The sequence below is a fragment of the Dasypus novemcinctus genome, chromosome 19, assembly GCF_030445035.2.
Source record: "Dasypus novemcinctus isolate mDasNov1 chromosome 19, mDasNov1.1.hap2, whole genome shotgun sequence".
Classification (NCBI taxonomy): Eukaryota; Metazoa; Chordata; class Mammalia; order Cingulata; family Dasypodidae; genus Dasypus; species Dasypus novemcinctus.
In genome coordinates, this window is record NC_080691.1 from 54,610,829 (window position 1) to 54,635,974 (window position 25,146).

Here is a 25,146-nt window from a genome sequence, read left to right on the forward strand (position 1 = left end):
GGCATATGCTAAATTTATGTTTAATCATTTTAGGACCTGCAGCCTGTTTTCCAAAAAGCAGCAGTGTAACAGGGTTCCTATTTCTCCATATCCTCTTAAAAACTTCTTGCTATCCTAATTTTGTATTTTAGCCATTCTAGTGGGTGTGAAGTGGTATCAAATTGTAATTTTGATTTCAATTTCTCTAGTGACCAATCATAAAATAGTACGTTTCATGTACCAATTAACCATATACACATCTTCTTTGTATCTTATTTTTGTGGAAATGTAATATATTTACATATTCGGTATACAAGCAATTATTAGATATATGATTTGCAAATGTTTTTGTCTATTCTCTGTGTTGTTGCTTCACATTCAATGCTGATTGCATTTAGTTACGTTATTAATGTTGATGAAGTCAAATTTATTTATTTTTATTTTTTGGTCGCTCAAACTTTTGACTAATGTCAAAGAATTATTTGCTAAGTACAAAGTCATAAAAAGTTTTCCTTATATTATATTCTAAGAGATTTGGTGTCTTATTCTTACATTAAAGGCTTTGAAACATTTTTGTTTATTTTTGTGTGTAGTGTGAGGTGAATTATCAAATTTAATCTTTTCTACTTGTATTACCAACTGTTGCAGCATTTGTAGAAAACCCCATTTTTATCCTTGGGATGGTTTAATCACAGACACATGGATCTATTTTGGGACACAAAACTGTAATTGATCTGTATATATCCTTTTCTCTGCACTGCATTTTCTTGAATGCCATTAATCCCAGTAAGATTAGAAATTGAGAAATATGAGACTTCCTACTGTATGTTTCATTTATATTATTTTTGGCAATTCTTGCTCTCTTAAAGTGAAATGCCCTTTAAAATCAGTTTGTCATTTTGTACAAATAAATCAGGTGCAATTTTTGTATGGATTGAGTTGAAATTGTAGATCACTTGCATTGTATTATCTTAATTTTGAATATTTTGAAATGAAAACCTAAAATGCTTTACACATTAATTCAATAATTTGCTGTATGTCTCAGAACATAAGTTTAAAATTTTTTTAATTATTCTTTTTTTATGGGTTTTTTATTTTTCTATTTTTTTCTTTATTCATTTTTTAAATATTACATTAAAAAAATAAGAGGTCCCCATATACCCCACACCACCCTCACCCCAATACTCCCCCCATAGTAAAATTCTCCTCCATCATCATGAGACATTCACTGCATTTGGTGAATACATCTCTGAGCATCGCTGCACCTCATGGTCAATGGTCCACATCATAGTCCACACTCTCCCACATTCCATCCAGTGGGTCATGGGAGGACCTACAATGTCTGGTAATTGTCCCTGCAGCACCAACCAGGACAACTCCAAGTCCCAAAATGCCCCAAATCGCATCTCTTCCTCCCATTCCCAACACCCAGCAGCCACCATGGCCTCTTTCTCCACACCTATGCCACATTTTCTTCAATTACTAATCACAATAGTTCATGAATAGAATATCAGTAAGTCCAGTCTAATTCATATTCTATTCCTCCATCCTGTGGACCTTGGATTGGTTGTGTCCATTCCACATCTATGTCAAGAGGGGGCTTAGATTCCACATGGATGCTGGATTCTTTCCTCCTGCTTTCAGGTGTAGGCACTCTTGGCTCCATGGTGTGGTGGTTGACATTCTTCAACTCCATGTTAGTTGAGTGGGGTAAGTCCAATAAACCAGAGTGTAGGAGCAGAAGTCTGTTGAGGCTCAGGGCCTGGCTATCATATGGTCAGTCCAGAGATTCAGATCCCCTGGGTATATATTAAACCTCAGCACCAACTACAATTCTGGGAAAGTAATAGGAAAGGCTTGTGAAAAGAGATAACATTTGAGTCCAGCTCCATCACACACAAACACCAACTCCAAAAAAGGGCCAACTGATATGGCACTGAACTCCATCTGCCATGATCATAAAACCTGTGGGTCTCTGTAGCCCTCAGAAGAACCAATACCTGTGGTTGCATCTACTTTATCTGTCTCTGGGACTCTGCTCAGGGGTGCATAAGGGCAACCCTTCTGAAAACCTCCCGGCTTTTTTAGAGACTCATAGCCATATAAAGTCATTTGTCCTATCCATTTCCCCCATGATTTAGGTCAACAAGCTTTTTTAACTCCTGTTATCATATGTAGACTGAGGTATTCTGCTGGTCCAAGTTGACCCTTTTATTCAAGGTCATTATCTAGTTACATCATCAGTTGGTACTTGGTAGTAATCCCTCCGCACCAGAGAGGCTCATCCCCAGGAGTCATGTCCCACGCTGGGGGGGGGGGGGGGGAGGGGGAAGCCACACATTTACTTGCTGAGTTTGGCTTCGAGACTGGCCACATTTGAGCAACATGGAGGCTCTCAAGAGGTAACTCTTAGGCACACTGCTGCTCTAGGCCTTATTCCTATTTTAGGTGCACAGGCTCACAAGCATAGTCATTAGTATCAGGGGCTCATTATTGGGCCTTCATTTTTTTGGTCTTTGCTGTTGCACTTGGGGGATTGTTGCTATTCCTTTAAGGACTGTGATAAAGCTCCCCTGGCTAGGAACTCAGCAATCCCTCAGTTGTTGTTTTTAATTGTTTCTATTATGAAAATATCCAAACATTTTTATGTACCCTGGATATATGCCCTGTAGAACTCCCTGCCAACCATGTGTCCCCTGTCAATAACATCTCACACAGTATTCCTCCGCTGCCGTTGTTGAACCTCTCTGTGATCCAATACTTCCTGAAAAGTGAAGCCCAATATATTGCCATGTTCACTGAATAGTAAAATGGAATATAGTGATGAGTTTAAAGGTTACATATTAATTTGGAAAAATTCAACATCCTATGTTTTTCTTTTCTTTTTTCTAATTATTAAGCTTATCTTCACAAGAGTTTTAGATCACAGTAATTCATATATACATTATACAGTACTCCCACATATCCAAAATAAAACCTTTTCCTTTCCATAGCAATAATCTTTAACATATTCATACCATATTTATTGAAGCTGATGTACAGATATTGAGACAATAACTTTCAAACAAGGTGACATTTGTGTTTACATTGTGGTTTATATATTAGACTATACATTTTCTAAATTTTTAGTTATCTTATGTTTTACATTATGATTTACATTTTAGCGTATCAGCCCCTATATATTTTTGGTGTAATTTTACATGTCTTATATCCATCCTTGCGTACACTTGTGGAACACTTTTATTGCCCACACATTTACATTGGTTCCATCCATTCAATACCTCTTTCCCCCTCCCCTTAGGGCCCACAGTGACAGTCAGTCTTCATTGCTTGAAGGGCCATGTTCAGAGGTACTTGTAAAAGTGTTGAGGGCTTGACATGCTCAACTGCCCTAATGCCCAAGGAAGCACCATTTCTCTTGAGAGATACAATTCCCTCTATTTGGTGGGATCATTTCCCCCAGGATGTGAGTATACCTTCATTCTCATTATATGGGTCTCTACCCAATGATATAACCCACTCTGGCAAAAGGAGCATTCACATATTCCCTAGGAGTCTGTCCTGTATCAGATTATCCCCTTTAAGTATCTTAAGCAGGTAACTTTCCTTATTATATTTTTGAAAAGTTTTTCTCAGCATTATACCCTCAACGAACAACTGACTTTCTCCTATGTTTGAATGTTACCCCACCATCCCCCCAATTTCTTGGGCAATATTACGCATCCTCCCATCCATAGACCCCCTCATGCCAGCAAAGCCCCACCCAAAGGTAACCCTATGCCCCCACTTTATCCCTTCCTTGTACACATATTTACATCCAGCTTATCATAGATTTCTCCCATGTAGATGTCAGCTTACATCCTTCCTCTACCCCCCAATTTCTTGTAAGCCTATCATCCAGTCTCTAGCTCTCTGGGGCAGTTTGGTTTACATATTTCATATCATTGAGGTCATGTAGTATTTGTCCTTCAATGCCTGGGTTGCTTCGCTCAACAAAAGGTTCTCAAGATTCATCCATGTTATCATGTGTGTTTATAGTGTATTTGTTCTTAAAGGTGAGTAGTATTCCATTGTATGTGTATACCACATTTTATTTATCCATTCATCTGTTGATGGGCATTTGGGTTGATTCCAACTTTTGGCGATAGTGAACAATGCTGCTATGAACATTGGTGTGCATATATCGGTTTGTGTTCTTGTTTTCAGTTCTGCTGGGTATATACCCAGGAGTGGAATTGCTGAGTCATATGGCAAATCTATGGTTAGTTTTTTGAGAAACTGCCAAACTGTCCTCCAGAATGGCTGGATCCTTCTGCATTCCCACTAGCAGTGGATGAGTGTTCCCATTCCTCCACATCCTTTCCAGCATTTGCAGTCTTCTGTTTTTTTCATAGCTGCCAATCTTATGGGAGTAAGATAGTATCTCATTGTAGTTTTGATTTGCATTTCCCTGATAGCAAGAGATTTGGAGCATTTTTTCTTGTGCTTTTTAGCCATTAGTATTTCTTCTTCGGAGAAGTGTCTGTTTAAATCTTTTTTCCATTTTTTAAATGGGTTATTTATCTTTTTATTTTCAAGATATAGGAGTTCTTTATATATGCAAGTTATAATATAACTTATATATATATAACATATAAAATATGTTTACCAAATATTTTCTCCCATTGTGTAGGCTCCCTTTTTACTTTCTTGACAAACTCCTTTGAGGTGCAGAAGGCTTTAATTTTGAGGAGGTCCCATTTATCTATTCGTTCTTTTGCTGCTTGTGCTTTTGGTGTGAAGTTAATGAAGCCAATTCCTATTATAAGGTCTTGTATATGCTTCCCTACACTGCTTTCCAAACTCTTTATGGTCTTGGCTCTTGTATTTAGGTCTTTGATCCATCTTGAATTGATTTTTGTATAAGGTGTGAGATGGTAATCCTCTTTCATTCTTTTACATATGGATAGCCAGTTCTCCAGGCGCCATTTGTTGAATGGGCCATTCTCTCCCAGTTGAGAGGGTTTGGTGGCTTTATCGAATATTATATGGCTATATATGAGGATCTATATCAGAACTCTCAATTTGGCTCCATTTGCCTGTGTATCTCTCCTTGTGCCAATACCACGCTGTTTTCACTCCTGTAGATTTGTAGTATGTTTTGAAGTCTGGTAGTGTGATTCCTCCAATTTCATTTTTCTTTTTCAATATATCTTTGGCTATTTGGGACTTCTTTCCTTTCCAAATAAATTTCATAGTTAGTTTTTCTAGTTCCTTAAAGAATGCTGTGTTGATTTTTATTGGGATTGTATTGAATGCGTAGATCAATTTTGGTAGGATAGATATCTTAATAATATTTAGTTCTCCTATCCATGAACAAGGAACATTCTTCCATTTATTTAGGTCTTCTTTGATTTAATTGAACAGTCTTGTGTAGTTCTCTGTGTATAAGTTTTTTACATCTTTAGTTAAATTTATTCCTAGGTATCTGATTTTTTATTGACTATTGTAAATGGTATTTGTTTCTTGATTTCCTCCTGAGCTTGCTCATTATTGGTTACAGAAATGCTACTCATTTTTGTGAGTTGATCTTATAACCTGCAACTTTACTAAACTCATTTAGGAGTTCTAGAAGCTTTGTTGTAGACCCCTCAGGGTTTTCTATGTATAGGATCATGTCATCTGTAAATAATGAAATTTTGACTTCTTCCTTTCCAATCTGAATGCATTTTATATCTGGTTCTTGTCTCAGTGCCTGTGCAAGTACTTATAAGACAGTGTTAAATAGGAGAGGTGATAATGGGCATCCTTGTCTTGTTTCTGATCTTAGAGGGAAGGATTTTAGGATTTCACCATTGTAAATGATGTTGGCTGTGGGTTTTTCATATATAATCTTTATCATGTCCGGAAATGTTCCTTGTATTCCAATCTTTTGCAGTGTTTTTATCAAGAAAGTGTGCTGTATTTTGTCAAATGCTTTTTCTGCATCTATAGATATAATCATGTGATTTTTTTCCTTCAATCTGTTTATATGGTGTATTATATTGATTGATTTTCTTATGTTGAACCATCCCTGCACACCCGGAATGAATCCCACTTGGTCATGGCATATAATTCATTTAATGTGTTGTTGAATACTGTTAGCAGTATTTTGTTGAGGATTTTTGCATCTAGGTTCATTAGAGAAATTGGTCTGTAATTTTCCTTTCTTGTGGTGTCCTTGTTTGGGTTTGGCACTAGGGTAATGTTGGCATCATAGAATGAGTTAGGTAATGTTCCTTCTCTTTCGATTTTTCAGAAGAGTTTCAGCAGGATTGGTGTTAGTTCTTTCCGGAATGTTTTGTAGAATTCACCCGTAAAGCCGCCTGGCCCTGGGCTCTAAATATCAGTTTGTAAAGCATACATAGGATAAGAAATGCATGCACATATCATCAAACGTCATGCAGGCAAAAAGAGAATGATTTGAAATATTTAAAATGTTGGAAGTAATAAAAAATGATATACCTATCAAAAAATCTCTATATTCAAAAATGGCATTCAAAAAGAATGAGAAATAATAACTACTACAGAAGAGAAAAATGCAGAACCTATAGCTATCAGTACTGCCCATAAGGAGATGCTAAAAGAAATTCTTCAGAGAGAAAGTTAATTACATAAATGGGAATTTTCATTTCCACAAGGAAGGAAGAACATAGGGTAATAAATTAGAAATAAAGGTAAATCAAATATTAACTTTTCTTACTTTAATTGACCTAAAATATAATGCTGTGGTACCCCATATCATAATATATGGATAATCAATGACCATGATGTTATAAGGGATGGAAGGTAGGAGTTAAGAAAGCTTTCTTTTCAGTTACCTGTATCATATAGTGTTATTTTGACTGAGCTACGTGAATGTGGATTCAGAATAGTTAAAACACATATTAAAAATTTTAAGAAAATCACTAAAAACATTTTAAATATTCAATTATTTTATATATTCAGAAGACAAATTAAATAAATGACCTGGGAGTTCTATGCAGTCCCTACCTCACACTTGAGACCTGCCTAAGGCCCTGTTCCAGGCTGGTTTTATTCTGCCTTGCATGACTGAATACCAAATACATCATTTGTCTGGTAAAGTCAAATAAGTAAGGGCATCTTGATGGTTGGAAGAAGACTGACTGCCCTTGGGCACCATTTCTTAGGCAAGGAGATGAAGCTGCAGACACTGGTAGGAGGCCTCCCAGCCTCCTTCTGCACCTGCTCCTGGGGGGACCCTGAGTTTAGAGGGACCAGAGCCTTCCCTGCAGCTCCCTTCTGCCCTCCCTCCAGGGCTGACCCAGCTCCCACTCACTTGATGTGCACAGAGCAAATACGGCAATGTCCTGGGCTCTGAGCATGTTCAGGGTAAAGGTCCCCAGGTTCAGACACATAGTTGAATCATAGAACTATCAGGGAGTTACAAAATATATCTCAGACTAATTCCTGATGTTTTATTTTCCTGTAGGAATTAGACTTCAATAACAGAAAATGATACAGAATAACAATAAAAGGTGGACTCTTTGCTAGCATTGCATAGAAACTTTTAAATCTTTCATTTAAAAAAATGTCTGGTCTCTACCCTGGGTGGGGTTGGAGAAGAGCTGGCAGGTAGAGATGATGGTTTACTTTTTAACAAGTATTGTCCTGTTGTCTTTTGTTGTTGTAATATCATTTTACTGTGAATGAGCACAAATGTACAAATAATTACACAGCTTAGTGAATCACTATAAATTGTTCAAATTTGTATCTCCTAAAAGGTCAGTAAACAGAACTTGGTCTTCTCTCTCTCTCAGGTGCCTTGTCACAATCACAGCCCTTCCCTCCTTTCTCAGGGAGCAACTACTTGCCCTGTGCTTAGAGCAGATCTCCACACATTCCTTTACACTTCATTTTCAGAGCATGCATCTGTAGACACTAAAATCTGTAGATTTTATTTTCTCTGTCTTTCAGGAATATTTACTTTCCATTTGCATAGGCCTAAATTTTTAATATACCCTGCCTGTTTTCACAAAAGTCTATTTGTCTTTTCCAGAGACATTTAATGCAAATGATTTATATATAATTTCCTCTCAGTCAGACAATGTAGTAAGCATGAAATAATGATTAAAACTTATACACAGAATTATCCACAAGAGGTGGCAAACTTACCAATTTCTAAGTATTTTCTTTTAACATCTGCCAGTGAGACAAAGCACAGGTGTTAGCTTAAAGTTTTACATAGCTGCTACTCTTTATCAGCATTCAGCTTGCTTCCCAAAGCTCCAGCCTGATTTTGTGGAGGTCTAAATGTCTATCTCAGTTTGCCCAGGTGTCATTTTATATTGCTCAATCTCTTTTAGCAGTTACACTCAAATATCAGTGGAAAAAAAGTTTAACAAGAATGGTGAATAGCTTGCTCATATTTTATTATATGGTGATGAGGTTGGAAGTCTTGATTAGGAGTGGAATCTGATTCAAGCAATTGCTCAAGTACCCAGACATGTACCTACTATAATATGGTATCTTCTGCTTCTAGATAGAAAATTAGATGTGGAATGGGAGAGAATTTGGGACTTCAGGTGGGGCATATTCTATTTGTCCAATCTATAAACTGCATAGGTTATATCTGTGCAATTTCAATTTAGTATAATTAATCATATAACTCTTCCTCATATGAAGGGGCTGGAAATGTATGGAAACTGTGATTCCAGGAGGAAGAGGAGTGACAGTTGTGTGTATGGACAGGATGTCTCTACAGCACAACTTGTATTCTCATAAATACACACAAAAACACACACAGACACTTTATATCTTCTTTTGCAAACTACCAACTAGAGATTTTAAAAAATCATACATATGGTACTGTGAGCATAGGCAAGGTGCTTGGTCAATGGTTTATTCAGTGGTCAGTGCAGGGGTGATTGTCCTTGCAATTTTTAACTAACCATAATTCCAACCATAATTTAATAAACTAATATGTTAGTTAAATCATTGTCACAACACTAAAACTCAAGTATTTTTGACTGTTGACTTAGTAAATATTCTATCATCTAAAACCTCAAAGGAAAAAATAATGCATAAATTCAACACCATTTTGCTATTTATTAAATATATATGTAAATAAATATATGCATCTTCTAAAGTTAACTCTAGATGGGAAATTTAGAGAGCAGATCTTTACTACATACAACTTATTTGACTCCAAAATAATTTTTCAGCTTTCAGCACATATACAAAATTCTTACCTAGCTGTATAAAATAAATTTGTGCATTTCACCTATGTTTTCCATGTGCTAATTATTGGCTATATCAAATTGTTACACAGGGACACTGATATAATGGGATTCAAAAATTCATGTTTTTGAGCAGAAAATGATAAATGAATGAATTCAACACTATTAACTGAAATGTTTTATAGTACAACCTAAAGCTGCTGTATGGAATCTCATTAATTATTAGGTATAGTCATGGAATTAAGGGATATAAGTGCAATTCAAAATTGTATCATTCACCATTATCTTTGAAAATAGGTCTTTTCAATTCTAGTAGACCCCCTATTTACACCATTTGTCATTCCATTGAATTTATTGAAATGCTTTTTTTTAAACATTTGCTTTTCCTTTCTTGTATTTTTTTAATTTCTCTCCCCTTCCCCCATTGTCTGCTCTTTGTGTCCATTTGCTGTATGTTCTTCTGTGAATGCTTACATCCTTATCAGCAGCACTAGGAGAAATGCTTTATTTAAAAATACACATTATATACACACTAGGGAATGAATAAAAAGTTAAGTTTAACATCAAGAAGTTACCTATCTAGTGACATCACAAAAATGGTGTGCTTTTAGTAATTATATGAAATGCACATAGTACCTAAAGTATTTTTTCAATAATTCTTAAAAAGTTTTTTAGTTGGAAAATACATATAAAACATGCAAACATATTGCCAGGAATACCCAAAAGCTCCTTTTGAAATTTCATAAATAAGGGATAAACGCTGCAGTTATACCACTAGGGTTGAGGAATCATTAAATGATAGGATTGAAAAGACCTAATATCCCAATGTCTAAAATTTGTAAATTTCTTTCACTTTCCCAATGAAAAAGTTCATTTTAAACTATGTATATTCTCTAACGCTGTCTTCCAGTTTGTTAACTTGTTTGCCTTCCTGGCTAAGTGCTTGCTAGAAATTAGCAGGAACAGCTTTTCTCCCATTATCACCTAGCAAAGAAGTTCAACCAAAACGCTAACCCTTCTGCTAGCTAGGCTGCCCTCTTCTGGTCAATATAAGAAATACAGTCCCCTGGATGGAACGGGGGAGAGTGTGGGCCATGATGTGGACCATTGACTACGGGGTGCAGTGATGTTCAGAGATGTACTTACTGGGTGCAATGGATGTCTCACGATGATGGGAGAGAGTGTTGCTGTGGGGGGAGTGGGGGTGGGGGCGGTGGGGTTGATTGGGACCTCGTATTTTTTGAATGTAATTCATAAAAATAAATAATTTTAATTAAAAAAAAAAGAAATACAGTCAGCAAATATTTTACAAGAGATGTGATATGGGGATATTTTTGGGACTTGAGGTCGTCCTTAATGGTAGTGTGGGTACAAATGCAGAACATTGTATGTCCTCCATGACCCACTTGATAGACTAAGGGAGAGTGTAGACTACAGTGTAAACTGTAGTCAATGCAGCATAGCAGTGCTCCAAAGTGTATTCACCAAATGCAATGAATGTGCCACCCTTATGAAGGAGGTTGTTGATGTGGGAGGAGTGAGGGGGTGGGGAGTGGGCTATATGGAAAACTTCTATATATTAATGCAACATTTTATCTGATCTATGTATCTTTAAAATAATAAAGGGCAATAAAATAGTTTAAAAAAGCATACTGGGCATCACCTTCCCCAAATCCTCAAAATTTGGGAATTAACAATGTACCAAAATAGACTTCTTATTATTCTATTGTAAAATTTATTATTATAGCATATGTGTATACGCTATATTTTTATGCAACATTTATGTAATCTAAAGCTTCCTTAAAATTACAATTAAAATTTTTTAAAAATACATACAACTGTAGATATATATATACACACACACACACACATGCACATATAAGGGCATACCCCCACACTCCTGACAAACTGAACTTCCCTGAATAAAACAAAATGAACATCTAGTAAGTGAACTTCTACAGTGAAAAAAAAGTCAGAGTTATGCTAATTCTACAAATAAACATTTTCAGTCATTTTAAGAAGCAGATCATGAAGCTTTATTTTTTTGTCTTTATTTTTTTAATATTACATTTAAAAAATGTTAGGTCCCCATATACGCCCCACCTGCTTTACCCCACTCCTCCTCCCATAGCAACAATCTCCTCCATCACCATGAGACATTCATTGGATTTGGTGAATACATCTCAGAGCACCACTGCACCTCATGGTCAATGGTCCACATCATAGTCCACACTCTCCCACGTTACATCCAGTGGGCCATGGGAGGACATACAATGTCCGGTAATTGTCCCTGCAGCATCACCCAGGACAACTCGAAGTCCTGAAAATGCCTCCACATCTCATTTCTTCCTCCCAATTCCCCACATCCAGCAGCCTTCATGGCCACTTTCTCCACACCAATGCCACATTTTCTTCAATTATTAATCACAATAGTTCATGAATAGATATCAGTAAGTTCACTCTCATCCATATTCTATTCCTCCATCCTGTGGACCTTGGAATGATTGTGTCCACTCCTCATCTATATCAAGAGGGTGCTTAGATTCCACATGGATCCTGGATGCAATCCTCCCACTTTTAGTTGTAGGCACTCTTGGCTTCATGGTGTGGTGGTTGACCTTCTTCAACTCCATGTTAACTGAGTGGGGTAAGTCCAACAAAGCAGAATTTAGGAGCTGAAGTCTGTTGAGACTCAGGGCCTGGCCATTATATGGTCAGCCCAGAGATTCAGATCCCCTGGGTGTATATTAAACCCCAGCACCAACTAGAGTTCTGGTAAAAGTAACAGGAGAGGCTTGTGAAAAAAGATACATTTGAGTCCAGCTCCATCCCACAGAAACACAAACTCCAAAGAAGGGCCAACTGATATGGCACTAAACTCCATCTGCCATGACCATAGAACCTGTGGGTCTCTGTAGCCCTCAGAAGAACCAATACCCAGGGTTGTATCTACTTTATCTGTCTCTGGGACTCTGCTGAGGTGTGCATAATGGCAACACCTCTGATAACCTCCCAGCTCTTTTTGGAGACTCATAGCCATATAAACTCAGTTGTCCTTTCCATTTCCTCCTTGATTCAGGTCAAAAGGCATTTTTAACTCCTGGTATTATATGTAGACTGAGATATTCTGCTGGTCCGAGTTGACCCTTTTATTCAAGGTCATTTTCTAATTACATCATCAGCTGGTACTTGGAAATAATCCCTCAGCACCAGGGAGGCTCATCCCTGGGCGTCATGCCCCATGCTGGGGGGAAGGCCACCCATACATGCTAAATTTGGCTTCGAGACTGGCCACATTTGAGTAACATGGAGGCTCTCAGGAGGTAACTCTTAGGCACACTGCAGCTCTAGGCCTTGTTCTTATTTCAGGTGTACAGGCTCACAAGCATAGTCATTACTATCAATAGCTCATTGTTGGACCTTCATTCTTTTTTGGTCTTTGCTGTTGCACTTGGGGGATTGTTGCTATTCCTTTAGGGACTGTAATAGAGCTCTCCTGCCTAGGAACTCAGCACCCCCTCAGTTGTTGTTTTTAATTGTATCCACATGAAAATAAACAAACATTTTTATGTATCCTGGATATATGCCCTGTAGATCTCCCTGCCAACCATGTGTCCCCTGTCAATAACATCCCACTCCAGTATTCCTCCGCTGCAATTGTTGAACCTCTATGTGATCCAAAACTTCCTGAAAAGTGAAGCCCAATATATTGCCAGGTTCCTTTAATAGTAAAATGGAATATAGTGATGAGTTTAAAGGTTAGATATAGAATACATATTAATTTGGAAAAATTATGGTAAAAATAAATTGGGGTATCAAAAATAAGTGTTGCCCTGTATGCAAATTTTCAAGGCAACTACTACTTCCATCTTTTCCTCAGTGTCTACGTCCTATCTTTTCTTTTAATTATTAAGCTTATCTTCACAAGAGTTTTAGATCACAGTAATTCATATATAAAATATACAGTACTCCCACATTTCCAACATAAAACCTCTTCCTTTTCACAGCAATAATCTTTTTAACATATTCATACTATATTTACTGGAACTGATGTACAGATATTGAGACAATAACTTTCAAACAAGGTAACATTTTGGTTTACATTGTGGTTTATATTTTAGACTATAAAATTTTCTAAATTTTTATTTACCTTTGTTTTACATTATGATTTACCTTTTAGCTTATCAGCCCCTATATATTTTTGGTGTAATTTTACATGTCTTGTGTCCATCCTTGCATACTCTTGTGACACATTTCTATTGCCCACACAGTTACATTGGTTCCATCTATTCAATACCACTTTCCCCTTTCCCTTTAGGTCCTACAGTGACAGTCAATCTTCATTGTTTGAAGTGCCGTGTTCAGAGATACTTGGAACAATGTTGAGGGCTTGACATGCTCAACTGCCCTAAGGCACTGGGAGCCACCATTTCTCTTGAGAGACACAGTTCCCTCTATTTCACATCATGAAGCTTTAGACACCCTCTTTTTCAGTATCTTAGAGGTAAATCTGGATTATGGAGAACATAAATGGGTATACTCTATCTTTTATAATGATTTCGGTATTAATGCAAGTTATATTTTTTGTGACTTCACTCTGTATCTATGGATGCTTTCTTATATGTAAACATGAATTATAGTAGATACACTCTCAGTACATCATATCCTTAAACCTCTTGCTGCAAGCATCAAAATGTATCAGAGCTGCAGTTTCTTTTGTGAAGATTAATTTTAAGGTGCAGTTTTTTTTTCTCAGTGGTTCATCTCCATATCTGAAATTTGCAGTAATTTAGAAACAGCTTACCATAACTTCCAAAATGCTAATAGAGCATTCCAACTTCCAGGTCTGGTGAAAGGGAAACTAATTCACATAAATAAATGTCTGTTCTGAGTCCACAAATTTAAGGAACTTTTTGATGAGGTCTGTGAGTCCTTGGATGGTTCAGGTTCAGTCTACAGCCCACTTACTTGTTTTCATGATGGGGGCATCTCCCATGGCTCTTAGTAAAATGTCAATGTTTTTCTTGGTATCACTGGCAGGTTCCTTTGTCTCTGGGGAGACTGCAACAGATGAAGCTCTGGAGTAGATGTTCCTGGGGAGTCCTCCTAAATTCTTCAGAGTGTTAGAGAATCACTTTTAACTTTATTATACTTTTAAATATTGTTCATTTAACTTATAACATATTAAATAAACATAATTATTTTATTACTTCATTTCTTTCAAGGTAAAAACACAAATATTTTGCAACATCCTGAAATAAAAAATACTTTTCAGGATTGTCTTTAAGAAAGCATGTTTGAATGTTATGTTCCTTTAAAAGTAATGACTTGCTTCTTTTTAAATGATAAAGTTAAAGAACAAGAAGCTATTTTGATAAAACAGACTTTTTTTGTATTCATGTATTCTGATTATTCATGAGAAAAAAACTTTATTAACTTTTACTAAAACAGATTAATGACTTAAGAAACTTTGAGAAAGAATAAAATTTAACTTTGCATTAGTAGCTATTGATATTAAAGCATTTAAAACTTAATAGATAAACCCTTAAAAATCTTATTCAACTTTATTCACAAAAATTCCTTTTCTGCACACCTTCTGCACTTTCTGTATTCACTCAGGTTCTGTCCAAAATTTACTCTTTCTTAATAACTAGTCATTTTATCTTAGGACAAAATTATTTTCTGTGTCCTTAGTAATAAAACACATTCTATACACCCTACACATATATTACAAAAATGTTTTCAGAAACTGTCTCCAAGTAAACTTCTTACAACATAAAATTACCATCAACCTAAACAAACTATTTAAAATAATGATTCAGTTTGGTTATATGTAAATATAACTTTACTTTATTTCAGATACTTAGTAGCATGCAATACTAGAAACAGTTTTTTAGAAACAAGTTGGCTGGCTGCCATTAAGTTTTCCTGTTATGAAGTTACTTTTTATTATTATTATCAATTCCATTTCTGTTTAATAATGACTTTTTGGAATTACCTATTTAAACACTTCAATTCAAACAATGCTTTCACAAACTTCTTATAATTATTCATAACCACATACACTATAATTACTTTATCTTAAGACAAATTTAACCTTCACAGAACACATTCCTTTTGCTAAATGCTACCACAATGCTTTTTACAACTTGCCATATGCATTCAAGTTTTGTCCTGCATATTTCCATTTTGATTTTATGAAAACTAGCCTTTCGGTTTTAGGAAAAAAACACACCTTTTTGAACAAACTTATCAAATTTCAGTTAGAATTCCCACAAACTTTTTACCTTTTTAAGTATTCATTTATGTTTTACATCCTTCATTTTATCCTGTGAAGAAAAATAAACTATTCATTTCAATTTAAGCAAGAACTATTTTTTATGAAGAAACTTACAGTAATTTTATTAACCAAGGCTTACAATTTTTATCATTGTAGAGATCTTATTAGCATTTATACATATGTATTAATATAAGCATTTACCTATTTTTTGGCCATCTGAATAGATCTCCCCTAGGAACTTCCACCTGTTAATTTAATATTACCATCTGGAGGCACCAAAATAGACACTGGCATTGAACAAACAGAAAAACACAAAAGCAATTACAACACACCAACAGAAACAATAAGTTTGCAATTTGACCCATAATTCTAAGTCTAGAGTTCCCATAATTCAGAATCTAAGGATAACCTCATCAGGGAAGTATGGACAAAAGGTCTGCACAGTTTGAAGCAATGTAACAATTTGTTCTTCTTTCACTTTACAATTAGCTGCTTTAAATAGTTGTTGCACAGTGCAGAGATAAATCTCCTGTTGCTTTGATAATGTATTTCTCATATTATACTAGCATCTGCAGTCATCTTACCTCTCTCACGGTAGCTGACGTCCTGTCTGTGCAGGATGCATCTGCCAGGACAATCTCACTACACAGACACATTACCAGGGCCCTCTTGAAAATTTCCCCTCAGCTAAGGGGAAAATAAACTTCTGCATATTGGGTGCCAGGTGCTGCGGGAATGAAAGACACATACTAAAACTCCTATGCTGGGAGAGTCCCATCTGCTTTAATTCTATTGCTTATATGTCATGTATTTTTCGATTCAACCAAGGGCAGTGATTATAGTTAAATTTCTCAAGGATGTTTTGTCTTGGAAAATTAAACCTTGTCCCTAGACTCACAGAAGACTTGCAGAAGAAATGCAAGAAGAGGCCATGTAGCAGTTTGATATTATTGATGATTTCCCAAAAGAAATATTGGATTATGAGTATAAACTGACTTTTTCCTCTGGGCATATTAGATTACACTGGATTCTTAGGTTTATTGATTAAGTAATTATGTAAACCTTTTGTGCCTATAGGACATTGAGTCCCCACCCCTTGGTGAGTGGAAACAGCAGCTAAAAGTCATGGCAAAAGACAGAGTTGGAGGGTTTTCAATGTTGCAGTTTTGATGTTGGATTTTGATGCTGACACCTTAAGCTGGAGCCCCAGGAAGCCTACAAAAGAAAGAGAAGCAAGACCCTGAAGGGAGAACCCAGGAAGACTGTACATTCACAGTTGTCAGCAGCCATCTTGCTCCATCATGTGAAAATAGACTTTGATGAGGGAAATAACTTATGGTTTATTGCCTGGTATTTGTAAGCTCCTACTCCAAATAAATACCCTTTATGAAAACAAGCTAGAGGAGGTGGGGCAAGATGGCATCTGAGTGAGTGCACCTTATAATCTCTCCTGCAAAGAAGCAGCTGAGTAGGGTTGGAGTCCTGCTGGACTGGGCTATTTTGGGTGTTTGTAGGGCAGAAGGTGTCTGGATATCGATTTAGTGGGACGGTGACAGAGGAGATCCTTGTAAGAGGTAGAATTTTGGATCTCTTTCACAGAGGTCAGGGCTGCATGTGGGACCCTTCCCCCTGGGGCTGGGGCTGGCAGCCCAGCAGTGGTGATTCCTGGAGGCTTTGCTGCACTGGGGAGTTCCCAAGCCCTGAGTGGGCTGCTTTGGGGGCTTGCAGGGTGGGATGTGTCTGGAAGTCGATTTGGTGAGACAGTGACGGTTGGAGATTCTTGCGAGAGGTGGAATTTTGGGTTTCTGAAATGGAGGTCAGAGCTTCTGGCTAGAGCCCCTCCCCCTAGGGCTGGAGGCCCATCTGTGATGGTCCCTGAACTGTTTGTAGTGCAGCGGTGCCCACAGCAGTCTATTTTGGGGACTTGCAGGGCGGGAGGTGTCTGGAAGTTGATTTGGTGAGACAGTGATGGAGGAGATTCTTGCGAGAGGTGGAATTTAGGGTTTCTGACACAGAGGTCAGAGTTTGAGGGCGTGACCCCTCCCCCTAGCTGGTGCCCAGATGTGGGGATCCCTGAAGTCTGTGCTGCGCTGCGGTGCTGCCAGGCTCCCTGTTAACTGGATGCATGTTTCCTAGGTCTGTGTCACCTAAACCCTGGTGGCCCACACTCCAGAGTCTCATGCCTATTGAGTCTGCAATATCACAAACTTCCATCCCTGAATCCACCATGCCCTGAGGTCCATCTGAGGTCCTTGATTATACTAGCTCTTGGCATTTATGTTTTTTTCTTACTCTGTTTTCTTTTTTTTTATTGTCTTGGTTGCTAATATTGCATTATCTTCTGATCTTTTCTCCCATTTTATCCCCCAAGGTCCTTTTTGTTTATTTATGTTTTTTTCTTCTTTTATTTTTCTTGCTTGTTTCCCTCCATTTTCTTTGCCCACACCCTTTTTTCTTCTCTTTTTTTTTCTCTTTTTCTTCTTATTTTATTTTATTTATATTATAGGGGATGCAGGGAGTGCTTCACATTTGCTGTGTTTCCTCATCCTCCATTTCCACATTTCTGTGTGAATTAATCTTGGCTACCTATACTGTCACCTACCCCCCACATCTTGATATCTTCCATCATCTACTGTCTCTCTTACATTCCACCTCCCTTTCTTTGGTCCCCAAATTGTCTAACTTTTAAATTCTAATACCTTTGTCCTGTTTTCTCTCTTTTATACACTCTTGAATTTATTGTCTTTCATTTCTCTTTCCCTCTCTCATGAAAACACTGGTTTTTTAATTCATACTATACTCCTCCCCATATTCAGTCGACTATCTCATTATAGGTACTCTACTTACTGCTATAAGTATACACAACTTACATGAGTCTAATAAACAATCTCCCAGATCTCACATTGTTGCTCTGTTAACATTTATTACCAATACTTCTTTAAACATTTTCTTTTCTTACACATTTTCTATTCCCTGGTCCTAATAATTTCCTTCAAAGTAAACTTAGCCAGGAACAAGAAATTAGAGTAAGAAGAAAAAAGTGACAAAGAGAAGACATAATACTTATGCAAGAACAACAATTAATTAATCTCCAAGACTGGACAAAGAAGCTAAGGAACTGATTAAACCACTCAAGATAAAATGATGACCAGACAGCAACAAAAAACTACAAAACAAACCAGTAATCAGGAAAACATGGCTGAATCTGATGAACAAACTAAAAACAAGGAAGGGGAGCAGAGCATCGGACAAGTAATTAAAGATCTCAAAACATATATTAGAGACCAATTTAATGAAGTAAAGGAAGAGATTAACAATATGAAGAAAACACTTGGAAAGGAAATCACAGCCATAAGCAAAAAGATAACAGATATTATGGGAATGAACACCACAGTTCAAGGAATCAAAAATACACTCTCAGCAAAGAGCAGCAGATTAGAAGAGGCAGAGGAGAGAATTAGTGATGTGGAAGACAGTACATCTGAAATCAAACAGTAGAATTGAACTATCAAAAGATTGAAAAATTCCAGCTAGGACTTAGGGACCTGAATGACAATGCAAAATCCACAAACATATGTATTATAGGCATCTCAGAAGGAAGAGAGAAGGGAAATGGGACAGAAGGGTGTTGCAGGAAATAATGGCTGAAAACTTCCCAAATTTACTGAGAGAGATGGATGTACATGTACAGGAAGCACAACAAACCCCAAACATGATAAACCCCAAGAGGCCCACCCCAAGACATATACTTGTCAAATTATCCAATGCTCAAGACAAAGAGAAAATTCTAAAAGCAGCAAGAGAAAAGAGAACCACCACATAAAAAGGAGGCTCCATAAGATTAAGAACTGATTTCTCATCTGAAACTATGGAGTCAAGAAGGTAGTGGTATGATGTAGTCAAGGTACTAAAAGAAAAGTTTTGAACAAAGAATGCTCTACCCAGATAAATTAGCATTCAAAAATGATGGAGAGTCCAAAATATTCACAGATAAACAGAAATTGAAAGAGTAAGCCAACAAGAAACCTGCCCTTCAAGAAATACTAAAGGGACTCTGGCAGGAAGAAAGGAAAAAACAGGAGAGGTGGAGTTGGAGGAGAGTGTAAGAGCAACAACAAAAAAAACAACAACAAAAGAGCAACAACAAAAACAAAAACAAAAAGAGAAGAAAAAACAAACAAAATATGACAAACACAAGTCCAATCAAAATATGGCTAATATAAATAATTCCTTGAAAGTAATAACACTGAATGTCAACGGATTAAACTCACCTGTCAAAAGATTCAGACTGCGACATTGAATAAGGACATATGACACATCTATATGCTGTCAACAAGAAACACATCTTAGACACAGGGATTCATGGAGGTTGAAAGTGAATGGTTGGAAAACAATCTTACAAGCAAACAATAACCAAAAAAAGGCAGGAGTAGCTATATTAATATCAGACAAAATAGACTTTAAATGTGAATCAATTGTGAGAGACAAAGAAGGATACTACTTATTAGTGAAAGGGACAATCTCTCAAGAAGAACAAACAATCATTAATATTTATGCTCCTAACAAGGGCGCCTCCAAATATGTGAGGCAAACACTGTAAAAACTAAGTGAAAGAATAGATGCCTCTACAAGTATAGTGGGAGATTTTAATGCACCACTATCAACTTTGGACAGAACATCTCAAAAGAGAATCATGAAAGAAACAAAATATTTGAACAGTATATTAGAGGAGCTGGATATAATAGACATATACACCTGAATACAGCAGAATATACATTTTTCTCAAATGCAAATGGATCACATGTATCACTCTCCAAGATAGACCATAAGTTAGGCCACAAAGAAAGGCTTAATGAATTGAGAAAGACCAAAATCAAACAGAATAATATCTCTTACCACTGTGGAGTGAATCTGGAAATCTGCAAGGCCCAGAGGCCCAGATTTCAAATAAAGATATGGAAATTAAAGAGCACACTCTTAGAAAAACAGTGGGTGAAAGAGGAAATCACAAAAGAAATTAATAACTACCTTGAAACTAATGATAATGATAATATAAAAAAACAAAAGTTATGGTATGCAACAAAAGCAGTACTGAGAGGGAAATTTATAGCCATAAATTCATACATCAAAAAAGAAGAGAGAGCAAAAACTGAAAAACTAATTGCACATTTGGAGGAATTAGTAAAAAATAGCAATGTAACCCCACAGGAATAAGAAAAAAAGAAATAACAAAGATAAGAGCAGAATTAAATAAAATAGAAAATAAGAAAGCACATGAAAAGATAAACAAGACCAAGAGCTGGTTTTTTGAGAAGATCAATAAAATTGACAAACCCTTAGTGAGACTAATAAAGAAAAAAAGAGAGAAGATGCAAATACACAAAATAAGAAATGAGAAACGAGATATCACCACTGACCCCACAGAAATAAAGACTATCATAACAGGATACTTTGAAAAACTATATTCAAAAAAAAAAAAAAAAAAGACAATTCCGTGGAAATGGACAAATTCCTAGAAACACATAAGCAGCCTATATTGTCGAAAGAAGAAATTGATGATCTCAACAAACCAGTCACAAGTAAAGAGACAGAATCAGTCATTAAACACTTCCCAACTAAGAAGTGCCCAGGGCGACATGGCTTCACAGCTGAATTCTACAAAACATTCCAAAAAGAACTCAGAGCAATCCTACTGAAACTCTTCTTAAAAAATGAAACAGAAGGAACATTACCTAACTCATTCTATGATGCCAACATTATGCTAGTACCAAAGCCAAACAAAGACACCACAAGAATGGAAAATTACAGACCAATTTCTCTAATGAACCTTGACGCAAAAATCCTCAACAAAATACTGGCTAACCATATTCAAGAACACATAAAAGGAATTATACACCATGACCAAGTGGGATTCATTCCAGCTATGCAAGGATGATTCAACATAAGAAAATCAATCAATGTAATACACCATATAAACAGATTGAAAGAAAAAAATCACATGATTATATCTATAGATGCAGAAAAAGCATTTGACAAAATACAGCACCCTTTCTTGATAAAAAGACTGCAAAATATTGGAATACAAGGATATTTTTTGAACATGATAAAGAGTATATATGAAAAACCCACAGCCAACATCATTTAAAATGGTGAAATCCTAAAATCCTTCCCTCTAAAGTCAGGAACAAGACAAGGATGCCCACTCTCTCCCCTTCTATTGAACATTGTCTTAGAAATACTTGCTCAAGCACTGAGGCAAGAACCAGATAAAAAAGGCATTGGCATTGGAAAGGAAGAAGTCAAAATTTCATTATTTGCAGACGACATGATCCTATATATAGAAAACACTAGGAGGTCTACAACAAAGTTTCTAGAACTCATAAATGAGTTTAGTAATGTTGCACATTATAAGATCAATGTGCAAAAATCAGTAGCATTTCTGTACACCAATAATGAGCAAGCTCAGAAGGAAATCAAGAAACAATTATCATTTACAATAGTCAATTAAAAAATCAAATACCTAGGAATAAATTTAACTAAAGATGTAAAAAACTTGTACACAGAGAACTACACAAGACTGTTCAAGGAAATCAAAGAGGACCTAAATAAATGGAAAAATATTCCTTGTTCATGGATAGGAGACCTAAATATTATTAAGGTATCTATTCTACCAAAACTGATCTACACATTCAATGCAATCCCAATAAAAATCAACACAGCATTCTTTAAGGAACTAGAAAAACTAACTATGTAATTTATTTGGAAAGAAAAGAGGTCCCTAATAGCCTATGATGTATTGAAAAAGAAAAATGAAATTGGAGGAATCACACTACCTGACTTCAAATCATACTACAAACCTACAGGAGTGAAATCAGCATGGTATTGGCACAAGGAGAGTCACAGACCAATGGAAATGAATTGAGAGTTCTGATATAGATCCTCATATATAAAGCTATATAATATTCAATAAAGCCACCAAACCCCCTCAACTGGGAGAGAATGGCCTCTTCAACAAATAGTGCCTGGAGAACTGGATATTCATATGTAAAAGAATGAAAGAGGATTACCATCTCACACCTTATATAAAAATCAACTCAAGATGGATCAAAGACCTAAATACAAGAGCCAAGACCATAAAGTGTTTGGAAAGCAGTGTAATAGGAAATGGCTTCATGAACTTCACACCAAATGCATGAGCAGCAAAAGAACAAATAGATAAATGGGGCCTCCTCAAAATTAAAGCCTTCTGCACCTCAAAGGAGTTTGTCAAGAAAGTGAAAAGGGAGCCTACACAATGGGAGAAAATATTGGTAAACATATATCGGATAGGAGACTTATAACTTGCATATATAAAGAATTCCTATATCTTGAAAATAAAAAGATAAACAACCCATTCAAAAAAGGGGAAAAAGATTTAAACAGATACTTCTCCAAAGAAGAAATACAAATGGTTAAAAAGCACATGAAAAAATGCTCCAAATCTCTAGCTATCAGGGAAATGCAAATTAAAACTACAATGAGATACCATCTTATTCCCATAAGATTGGCAGATATGAAAAAACAGAAGAATACAAATGCTGGAGAGGATGTGGAGGAATGGGAACACTCATCCACTGCTAGTGGGAATGCAGAAGGATCCAACCATTCTGGAGGACAGTTTGGCAGTTTCTCAAAAAACTAACCATAGAATTGCCATATCACCCAGCAATTCCACTGCTGTTTTATACCCAGTAGAACTGAAAACAAGGACACAATCTGATATATGCACACCAATGTTCATAGCAGCATTGTTCACTATCACCAAAAGTTGGAATCAACCCAAATGCCCATCAACAGATAAATGGAAAAGAAAATGTGGTATATACATACAATGGAATACTACTCGGCTTTAAGAACAAATACACTGCAAACACACATGATAACATGGATGAATGTTGAGAGCTGTATGTTGAGTGAAGCAACCCAAGCATTGAAGGACAAATACTACATGGCCTCAATGATATGAAATAAGTAAAACAAGCTGCCTTAGAGAGTTAGAGACTGGAGGATAGGTTTACAGGAAATCGGGGGATAGAGGAAGGATGTAAGCTGACACCTACATTGGTGAAATCTATGATAAGCTGGAGATAAGTATTTGTACAAGGAAGGGATAAAATGTGGTTATAGGGTTACCTTTGTGTGATACTTTGTGGGCATGAGTGGGGCTAGGGAAGGCAGGATAGGTAATATTGCCCAAGAAATTGGGGGGAGGGTGGGGCAACATACAAACATAGATTATCAGGTATTTGGTTGAGAGATTTATGCTTAGAAAACCTTTTCAAAAATGTAATAAGGAAAGTTACCTGTTTAAGATGCTTAAAGTGGATAATCTGATGCAGGATAGGCTCCTAGGGAATATGTGAATGCTCATTTTGCCATAGTGGGTTATATCATTGGATAGAGAACCACGCAATGGGAGTGAAGGTATATCCACATCCTGGGGAGGACTGATGTTCTAAAATAGAGGAAGTTGTACCTCTCAAGAGAAATGGTGGCTCCCAGTGCATTAGGGCAGTTGAGCATGTCAAACCCTCAACACTGTTGCAAGTATCTCTGAACATAGCCCTTCAAGCAATGGAGATTAACTGCCACTGTGGGCCCTAAGGGGAGGGGAAAGAGGTATTGAATAGATGGAACCAATATAACTGTGTGGGCAATAGAAGTGTTCCACAAGAATACACAAGGATGGATATAAGACATGTTAAATTACACCAAAAATATATAGGGGCTGATAGGCTAAAATGTTAATCATAATGTAAAACATAAGATAACTAAAAATTTAGAAAATTGTATAGTCTAAAATATAAGGCACAATGTAAGCAGAAATGTTACCTTGTTTGAAAGCTATTGTCTCAATATCTGTACCTCAGTTTCAGTAAATATAGTATGAATATGTAAAAAGATTATTGCTGTGGAAGGGAAAAGGTTTTATGCTGGATATGTGATAGTACTGTATATTATATATATGAATTACTGTGATCTAAAACTCTTGTGAAGATAAACTTAATATTTAGAAAATGAAAAGAAAAGGATAGGACGTAGACACAGAGGAAAAGACAGAAGTAGTTGCCTTGCCAAGTTGCATACTTATTGCAGTAATGGAACGCAAAACATCAAAAACAAAGCTTTTGCATTTTTTAATTTTTTGATACCCCAATTTAGTTAACCTTAATTTTTCCAAGTTAATATGTATTCTATGTCTAACCTTTAAACTCTTCACTATATTCCATTTTACTATTAAGGGAACCTGGCAATATATTGGGCTTCACTTTTCAGGAGCTTTTTGATTACAGAGAGGTTCAACAATGGCAGCGGAGGAATAATTCTGTGGGATGTTATTGACAGGGAACACATGGTTGGCAGGGAGTTCTACAGGGCATATATCCAGGGTACATAAAAATGTTTATTTTCATAGTGGATACAATTAAAAACAACAACTGAGAGAGTGCTGAGGTCCTAGTCAGGGGAGCTCTATCACAGTCCCTAAAGGAACAGCAACAATCCCCCAAGAGCAACAGCAAAGACCAAAAAAGAATGCAGGCCCAACAATGAGCCCTTGATACTAATGAATATGCTTGTGAGCCTGTGCACCTGAAATAAGAACAAGGACTAGAGCTGCAGGGTGCCTAA